This window comes from Tympanuchus pallidicinctus, unplaced genomic scaffold (genome assembly GCF_026119805.1).
Source record: "Tympanuchus pallidicinctus isolate F22 unplaced genomic scaffold, pur_lepc_1.0 scaffold85, whole genome shotgun sequence".
NCBI lineage: Eukaryota > Metazoa > Chordata > Aves > Galliformes > Phasianidae > Tympanuchus > Tympanuchus pallidicinctus.
The window spans coordinates 125,647-134,665 of NW_026294808.1; the positions used below are offsets into that span (position 1 = coordinate 125,647).

At 34.6% G+C, this 9,019-nt stretch overlaps 1 long non-coding RNA gene across 2 annotated transcripts; it reads right to left on the reverse strand.

Annotated features, from left to right (window-relative positions):
• Nucleotides 1-1,248: 1,248 nt before the first annotated feature.
• On the reverse strand, nt 1,249-7,081 carry LOC128074204 (uncharacterized). 2 transcript variants are annotated; one of them, XR_008203022.1, is made up of 3 exons: nt 7,021-7,081; nt 3,074-3,198; nt 1,249-1,391 (listed from the first exon to the last, which is right to left on the reverse strand). It is a non-coding gene; the product is annotated as an uncharacterized LOC128074204 (long non-coding RNA). The 2 variants fall into 2 exon arrangements; XR_008203023.1 differs by lacking the exon at nt 7,021-7,081 and adding an exon at nt 6,853-6,913.
• Nucleotides 7,082-9,019: the final 1,938 nt, after the last annotated feature.

Consider the following 9,019-nt stretch of genomic DNA (forward strand, 5'->3'; position numbering starts at 1 on the left):
ATTAACTTAGATGCAATGCAATTAAAGGCATATGCCTGCAGAATTAACTTAGATGCAATGCAATTAAAGGCATATGCCTTCAGAATTAACTTAGATGCAATGCAATTAAAGGCATATGCCTTCAGAATTAACTTAGATGCTATGGAATTAAAGGCATATGCCTGCAGAATTAACTTAGATGCTATGGAATTAAAGGCATATGCCTGCAGAATTAACTTAGATGCAATGCAATTAAAGGCATATGCCTTCAGAATTAACTTAGATGCTATGGAATTAAAGGCATATGCCTGCAGAATTAACTTAGATGCTATGGAATTAAAGGCATTTGCCCTCAGAATTAACTTAGATGCAATGCAATTAAAGGCATATGCCTGCATAATGAACTTAGATGCAATGCAATTAAAGGCATATGCCTGCAGAATTAACTTAGATGCAATGCAATTAAAGGCATATGCCTGCAGAATTAACTTAGATGCTATGCAATTAAAGGCATATGCCTCAGAATTAACTTAGATGCAATGGAATTAAAGGCATATGCCTTCAGAATTAACTTAGATGCAATGCAATTAAAGGCATATGCCTGCATAATGAACTTAGATGCAATGCAATTAAAGGCATATGCCTTCAGAATTAACTTAGATGCAATGCAATTAAAGGCATATGCCTTCAGAATTAACTTAGATGCAATGCAATTAAAGGCATATGCCTGCAGAATTAACTTAGATGCAATGCAATTAAAGGCATATGCCTGCAGAATTAACTTAGATGCTATGCAATTAAAGGCATATGCCTTCAGAATTAACTTAGATGCAATGCAATTAAAGGCATATGCCTTCAGAATTAACTTAGATGCTATGGAATTAAAGGCATATGCCTTCAGAATGAACTTTAGATGCTATGGAATTAAAGGCATATGCCTTCAGAATTAACTTAGATGCTATGGAATTAAAGGCATATGCCTGCAGAATTCACATAAATGCAATGCAATTAAAGGCATATGCCTGCAGAATTCACTTAGATGCAATGCAATTAAAGGCATATGCCTGCATAATTAACTTAGATGCTATGCAATTAAAGGCATATGCCTGCATAATGAACTTAGATGCTATGCAATTAAAGGCATATGCCTTCAGAATTAACTTAGATGCTATGGAATTAAAGGCATATGCCTTCAGAATTAACTTAGATGCTATACAATAAAAGGCATATGCCTGCAGAATTAACTTAGATGCAATGCAATTAAAGGCATATGCCTTCAGAATTAACTTAGATGCTATGGAATTAAAGGCATATGCCTTCAGAATTAACTTAGATGCTATGGAATTAAAGGCATATGCCTTCAGAATTAACTTAGATGCTATGGAATTAAAGGCATATGCCTGCAGAATTAACTTAGATGCTATGCAATTAAAGGCATATGCCTGCAGAATTAACTTAGATGCAATGCAATTAAAGGCATATGCCTTCAGAATTAACTTAGATGCAATGCAATTAAAGGCATATGCCTTCAGAATTAACTTAGATGCTATGGAATTAAAGGCATATGCCTGCAGAATTAACTTAGATGCTATGGAATTAAAGGCATATGCCTGCAGAATTAACTTAGATGCAATGCAATTAAAGGCATATGCCTTCAGAATTAACTTAGATGCTATGGAATTAAAGGCATATGCCTGCAGAATTAACTTAGATGCTATGGAATTAAAGGCATTTGCCCTCAGAATTAACTAAGATGCAATGCAATTAAAGGCATATGCCTGCATAATGAACTTAGATGCTATGCAATTAAAGGCATATGCCTTCAGAATTAACTTAGATGCAATGCAATTAAAGGCATATGCCTGCAGAATTAACTTAGATGCTATGCAATTAAAGGCATATGCCTTCAGAATTAACTTAGATGCTATGGAATTAAAGGCATATGCCTGCAGAATTAACTTAGATGCAATGCAATTAAAGGCATATGCCTGCATAATGAACTTAGATGCAATGCAATTAAAGGCATATGCCTTCAGAATTAACTTAGATGCAATGCAATTAAAGGCATATGCCTTCAGAATTAACTTAGATGCAATGCAATTAAAGGCATATGCCTGCATAATGAACTTAGATGCAATGCAATTAAAGGCATATGCCTTCAGAATTAACTTAGATGCAATGCAATTAAAGGCATATGCCTTCAGAATTAACTTAGATGCTATGGAATTAAAGGCATATGCCTGCAGAATTAACTTAGATGCAATGCAATTAAAGGCATATGCCTGCATAATGAACTTAGATGCAATGCAATTAAAGGCATATGCCTTCAGAATTAACTTAGATGCTATGGAATTAAAGGCATATGCCTTGCAGAATTAACTTAGATGCAATGCAATTAAAGGCATATGCCTGCAGAATTAACTTAGATGCAATGCAATTAAAGGCATATGCCTGCATAATTAACTTAGATGCAATGCAATTAAAGGCATATGCCTGCATAATGAACTTAGATGCAATGCAATTAAAGGCATATGCCTTCAGAATTAACTTAGATGCAATGCAATTAAAGGCATATGCCTTCAGAATTAACTTAGATGCTATGCAATTAAAGGCATATGCCTGCAGAATTAACTTAAATGCAATGCAATTAAAGGCATATGCCTTCAGAATTAACTTAGATGCTATGGAATTAAAGGCATATGCCTGCAGAATTAACTTAGATGCTATGGAATTAAAGGCATATGCCTTCAGAATTAACTTAGATGCAATGCAATTAAAGGCATATGCCTGCAGAATTAACTTAGATGCTATGGAATTAAAGGCATATGCCTTCAGAATTAACTTAGATGCTATGGAATTAAAGGCATATGCCTGCAGAATTAACTTAGATGCAATGCAATTAAAGGCATATGCCTGCATAATGAACTTAGATGCTATGGAATTAAAGGCATATGCCTGCATAATTAACTTAGATGCAATGCAATTAAAGGCATATGCCTGCATAATGAACTTAGATGCAATGCAATTAAAGGCATATGCCTTCAGAATTAACTTAGATGCAATGCAATTAAAGGCATATGCCTTCAGAATTAACTTAGATGGTATGGAATTAAAGGCATATGCCTGCAGAATTAACTTAGATGCTATGGAATTAAAGGCATATGCCTTCAGAATTAACTTAGATGCTATGGAATTAAAGGCATATGCCTGCAGAATTAACTTAGATGCAATGCAAGTAAACGCATCTGCCTTCAGAATAAACTTAGATGCAATGCAACTAAAGGCATATGCCTGCAGAATTAACTTAGATGCAATGCAATTAAAGGCATATGCCTTCAGAATTAACTTAGATGCAATGGAATTAAAGGCAAATGCCTTCAGAATTAACTTAGAAGCTATGGAATTAAAGGCATATGCCTGCAGAATTAACTTAGATGCAATGCAATTAAAGGCATATGCCTGCATAATGAACTCAGATGCAATGCAATTAAAGGCATTTGCCCTCAGAATTACCTTAGATGCAATGCAATTAAAGGCATATGCCTGCATAATGAACTTAGATGCAATGCAATTAAAGGCATATGCCTTCAGAATTAACTTAGATGCTATGGAATTAAAGGCATATGCCTTCAGAATTAACTTAGATGCTATGGAATTAAAGGCATATGCCTGCAGAATTAACTTAGATGCAATGCAATTAAAGGCATATGCCTTCAGAATTAACTTAGATGCTATGCAATTAAAGGCATATGCCTGCATAATGAACTTAGATGCTATGGAATTAAAGGCATATGCCTGCAGAATTAACTAAGATGCAATGCAATTAAAGGCATATGCCTGCAGAATTAACTTAGATGCAATGCAATTAAAGGCATATGCCTGCATAATGAACTTAGATGCTATGCAATTAAAGGCATATGCCTTCAGAATTAACTTAGATGCAATGCAATTAAAGGCATATGCCTTCAGAATTAACTTAGATGCAATGCAATTAAAGGCATATGCCTTCAGAATTAACTTAGATGCAATGCAATTAAAGGCATATGCCTTCAGAATTAACTTAGATGCTATGGAATTAAAGGCATATGCCTTCAGAATTAACTTAGATGCAATGCAATTAAAGGCATATGCCTGCAGAATTAACTTAGATGCAATGCAAGTAAACGCATCTGCCTTCAGAATAAACTTAGATGCAATGCAACTAAAGGCATATGCCTGCAGAATTAACTTAGATGCTATGGAATTAAAGGCATATGCCTCAGAATTAACTTAGATGCAATGCAATTAAACGCATCTGCCTTCAGAATGAACTTAGATGCAATGGAATTAAAGGGCAAATGCCTTCAGAATTAACTTAGAAGCTATGGAATTAAAGGCATATGCCTGCAGAATTAACTTAGATGCAATGCAATTAAAGGCATATGCCTGCATAATGAACTCAGATGCAATGCAATTAAAGGCATTTGCCCTCAGAATTACCTTAGATGCAATGCAATTAAAGGCATATGCCTGCATAATGAACTTAGATGCAATGCAATTAAAGGCATATGCCTGCATAATTAACTTAGATGCAATGCAATTAAAGGCATATGCCTTCAGAATTAACTTAGATGCTATGCAATTAAAGGCATATGCCTGCAGAATTAACTTAGATGCAATGCAATTAAAGGCATATGCCTTCAGAATTAACTTAGATGCTATGGAATTAAAGGCATATGCCTTCAGAATTAACTTAGATGCAATGCAATTAAAGGCATATGCCTGCAGAATTAACTTAGATGCAATGCAATTAAAGGCATATGCCTGCAGAATTAACTTAGATGCAATGCAATTAAAGGCATATGTCTGCAGAATTAACTTAGATGCAATGCAATTAAAGGCATATGCCTTCAGAATTAACTTAGATGCTATGCAATTAAAGGCATATGCCTTCAGAATTAACTTAGATGCTATGGAATTAAAGGCATATGCCTTCAGAATTAACTTAGATGCTATGCAATTAAAGGCATATGCCTTCAGAATTAACTTAGATGCAATGCAATTAAAGGCATATGCCTTCAGAATTAACTTAGATGCAATGCAATTAAAGGCATATGCCTGCAGAATTAACTTAGATGCTATGCAATTAAAGGCATATGCCTGCAGAATTAACTTAGATGCAATGCAATTAAAGGCATATGCCTGCAGAATTAACTTAGATGCTATGCAATTAAAGGCATATGACTGCATAATGAACTTAGATGCTATGGAATTAAAGGCATATGCCTGCATAATGAACTTAGATGCAATGCAATTAAAGGCATATGCCTTCAGAATTAACTTAGATGCTATGGAATTAAAGGCATATGCCTTCAGAATTAACTTAGATGCTATGCAATTAAAGGCATATGCCTTCAGAATTAACTTAGATGCTATGCAATTAAAGGCATATGCCTGCAGAATTAACTTAGATGCAATGCAATTAAAGGCATATGCCTTCAGAATTAACTTAGATGCTATGGAATTAAAGGCATATGCCTTCAGAATTAACTTAGATGCTATGGAATTAAAGGCATATGCCTTCAGAATTAACTTAGATGCTATGGAATTAAAGGCATATGCCTTCAGAATTAACTTAGATGCTATGGAATTAAAGGCATATGCCTTCAGAATTAACTTAGATGCTATGGAATTAAAGGCATATGCCTGCAGAATTAACTTAGATGCTATGGAATTAAAGGCATATGCCCTGCAGAATTAACTAAGATGCAATGCAATTAAAGGCATATGCCTGCATAATTAACTTAGATGCAATGGAATTAAAGGCATATGCCTGCATAATGAACTTAGATGCTATGCAATTAAAGGCATATGCCTGCATAATGAACTTAGATGCAATGCAATTAAAGGCATATGCCTTCAGAATTAACTTAGATGCTATGGAATTAAAGGCATATGCCTTCAGAATTAACTTAGATGCTATGGAATTAAAGGCATATGCCTTCAGAATTAACTTAGATGCAATGCAATTAAAGGCATATGCCTTCAGAATTAACTTAGATGCTATGGCAATTAAAGGCATATGCCTTCAGAATTAACTTAGATGCAATGCAATTAAAGGCATATGCCTTCAGAATTAACTTAGATGCAATGCAATTAAAGGCATATGCCTTCAGAATTAACTTAGATGCAATGCTAAAGGCATATGCCTGCAGAATTAACTTAGATGCTATGGAATTAAAGGCATATGCCTTCAGAATTAACTTAGATGCAATGCAATTAAAGGCATATGCCTGCATAATGAACTCAGATGCAATGCAATTAAAGGCATTTGCCCTCAGAATTACCTTAGATGCAATGCAATTAAAGGCATATGCCTGCATAATGAACTTAGATGCAATGCAATTAAAGGCATATGCCTGCAGAATTAACTTAGATGCAATGCAATTAAAGGCATATGCCTTCAGAATTAACTTAGATGCTATGGAATTAAAGGCATATGCCTGCAGAATTAACTTAGATGCAATGCAATTAAAGGAATATGCCTTCAGAATTAACTTAGATGCTATGGAATTAAAGGCATATGCCTTCAGAATTAACTTAGATGCTATGGAATTAAAGGCATATGCCTGCAGAATTAACTTAGATGCTATGCAATTAAAGGCATATGCCTTCAGAATTAACTTAGATGCAATGCAATTAAAGGCATATGCCTTCAGAATTAACTTAGATGCAATGCAATTAAAGGCATATGCCTTCAGAATTAACTTAGATGCAATGCAATTAAAGGCATATGCCTGCATAATGAACTTAGATGCAATGCAATTAAAGGCATATGCCTTCAGAATTAACTTAGATGCAATGCAATTAAAGGCATATGCCTTCAGAATTAACTTAGATGGTATGGAATTAAAGGCATATGCCTGCATAATTAACTTAGATGCAATGCAATTAAAGGCATATGCCTGCATAATGAACTTAGATGCAATGCAATTAAAGGCATATGCCTTCAGAATTAACTTAGATGCAATGCAATTAAAGGCATATGCCTTCAGAATTAACTTAGATGGTATGGAATTAAAGGCATATGCCTGCAGAATTAACTTAGATGCAATGCAATTAAAGGCATATGCCTTCAGAATTAACTTAGATGCTATGCAATTAAAGGCATATGCCTTGCAGAATTAACTTAGATGCTATGCAATTAAAGGCATATGCCTTCAGAATTAACTTAGATGCAATGCAATTAAAGGCATATGCCTTCAGAATTAACTTAGATGCAATGGAATTAAAGGCATATGCCTTCAGAATTAACTTAGATGCTATGGAATTAAAGGCATATGCCTTCAGAATTAACTTAGATGCTATGCAATTAAAGGCATATGCCTGCAGAATTAACTTAGATGCAATGCAATTAAAGGCATATGCCTTCAGAATTAACTTAGATGCTATGCAATTAAAGGCATATGCCTTCAGAATTAACTTAGATGCTATGCAATTAAAGGCATATGCCTTCAGAATTAACTTAGATGCTATGGAATTAAAGGCATATGCCTTCAGAATTAACTTAGATGCAATGCAATTAAAGGCATATGCCTTCAGAATTAACTTAGATGCTATGCAATTAAAGGCATATGCCTGCAGAATTAACTTAGATGCAATGCAATTAAAGGCATATGCCTTCAGAATTAACTTAGATGCAATGGAATTAAAGGCATATGCCTTCAGAATTAACTTAGATGCAATGCAATTAAAGGCATATGCCTGCAGAATTAACTTAGATGCAATGCAATTAAAGGCATATGCCTGCAGAATTAACTTAGATGCTATGGAATTAAAGGCATATGCCTTCAGAATTAACTTAGATGCAATGCAATTAAAGGCATATGCCTTCAGAATTAACTTAGATGCTATGGAATTAAAGGCATATGCCTGCAGAATTAACTTAGATGCAATGCAATTAAAGGCATATGCCTTCAGAATTAACTTAGATGCTATGGAATTAAAGGCATATGCCTTCAGAATTAACTTAGATGCTATGCAATTAAAGGCATATGCCTTCAGAATTAACTTAGATGCAATGCAACTAAAGGCATATGCCTGCATAATGAACTTAGATGCAATGCAATTAAAGGCATATGCCTTCAGAATTAACTTAGATGCTATGCAATTAAAGGCATATGCCTTCAGAATTAACTTAGATGCTATGGAATTAAAGGCATATGCCTTCAGAATTAACTTAGATGCTATGCAATTAAAGGCATATGCCTGCAGAATTAACTTAGATGCTATGGAATTAAAGGCATTTGCCCTCAGAATTAACTAAGATGCAATGCAATTAAAGGCATATGCCTGCAGAATTAACTTAGATGCAATGGAATTAAAGGCATATGCCTGCATAATGAACTTAGATGCTATGGAATTAAAGGCATATGCCTTCAAAATTAACTTAGATGCTATGGAAATAAAGGCATGTGCCTGCATAATGAACTTAGATGCAATGAAACTAAAGGCATATGCCTTCAGAATTAACTTAGATGCACTGCAATTAAAGGCATATGCCTTCAGAATTAACTTCGATGCTATGGAATAAAGGCATTTGCCCTCAGAATTAACATAGATGCTATGCAATTAAAGGCATATGCCTGCAGAAGTAACTTAGATGCAATGCAATTAAAGGCACATGCTTGCATAATGAACTTAGATGCTATGCAATTAATGGCATATGCCTGCAGAATTAACTTAGATGCTATGGAATTAAAGGCATATGCCTTCAGAATTAACTTAGATGCAATGCAATTAAAGGCATATGCCTTCAGAATTAACTTAGATGCTATGGAATTAAAGGCATATGCCTTCAGAATTAACTTAGATGCTATGGAATTAAAGGCATATGCCTTCAGAATTAACTTAGATGCTATGGAATTAAAGGCATATGCCTTCAGAATTAACTTAGATGCAATGCAATTAAAGGCATATGCCTTCAGAATTAACTTAGATGCTATGGAATTAAAGGCATATGCCTGCATAATGAACTTAGATGCTATGGAATTAAAGGCAT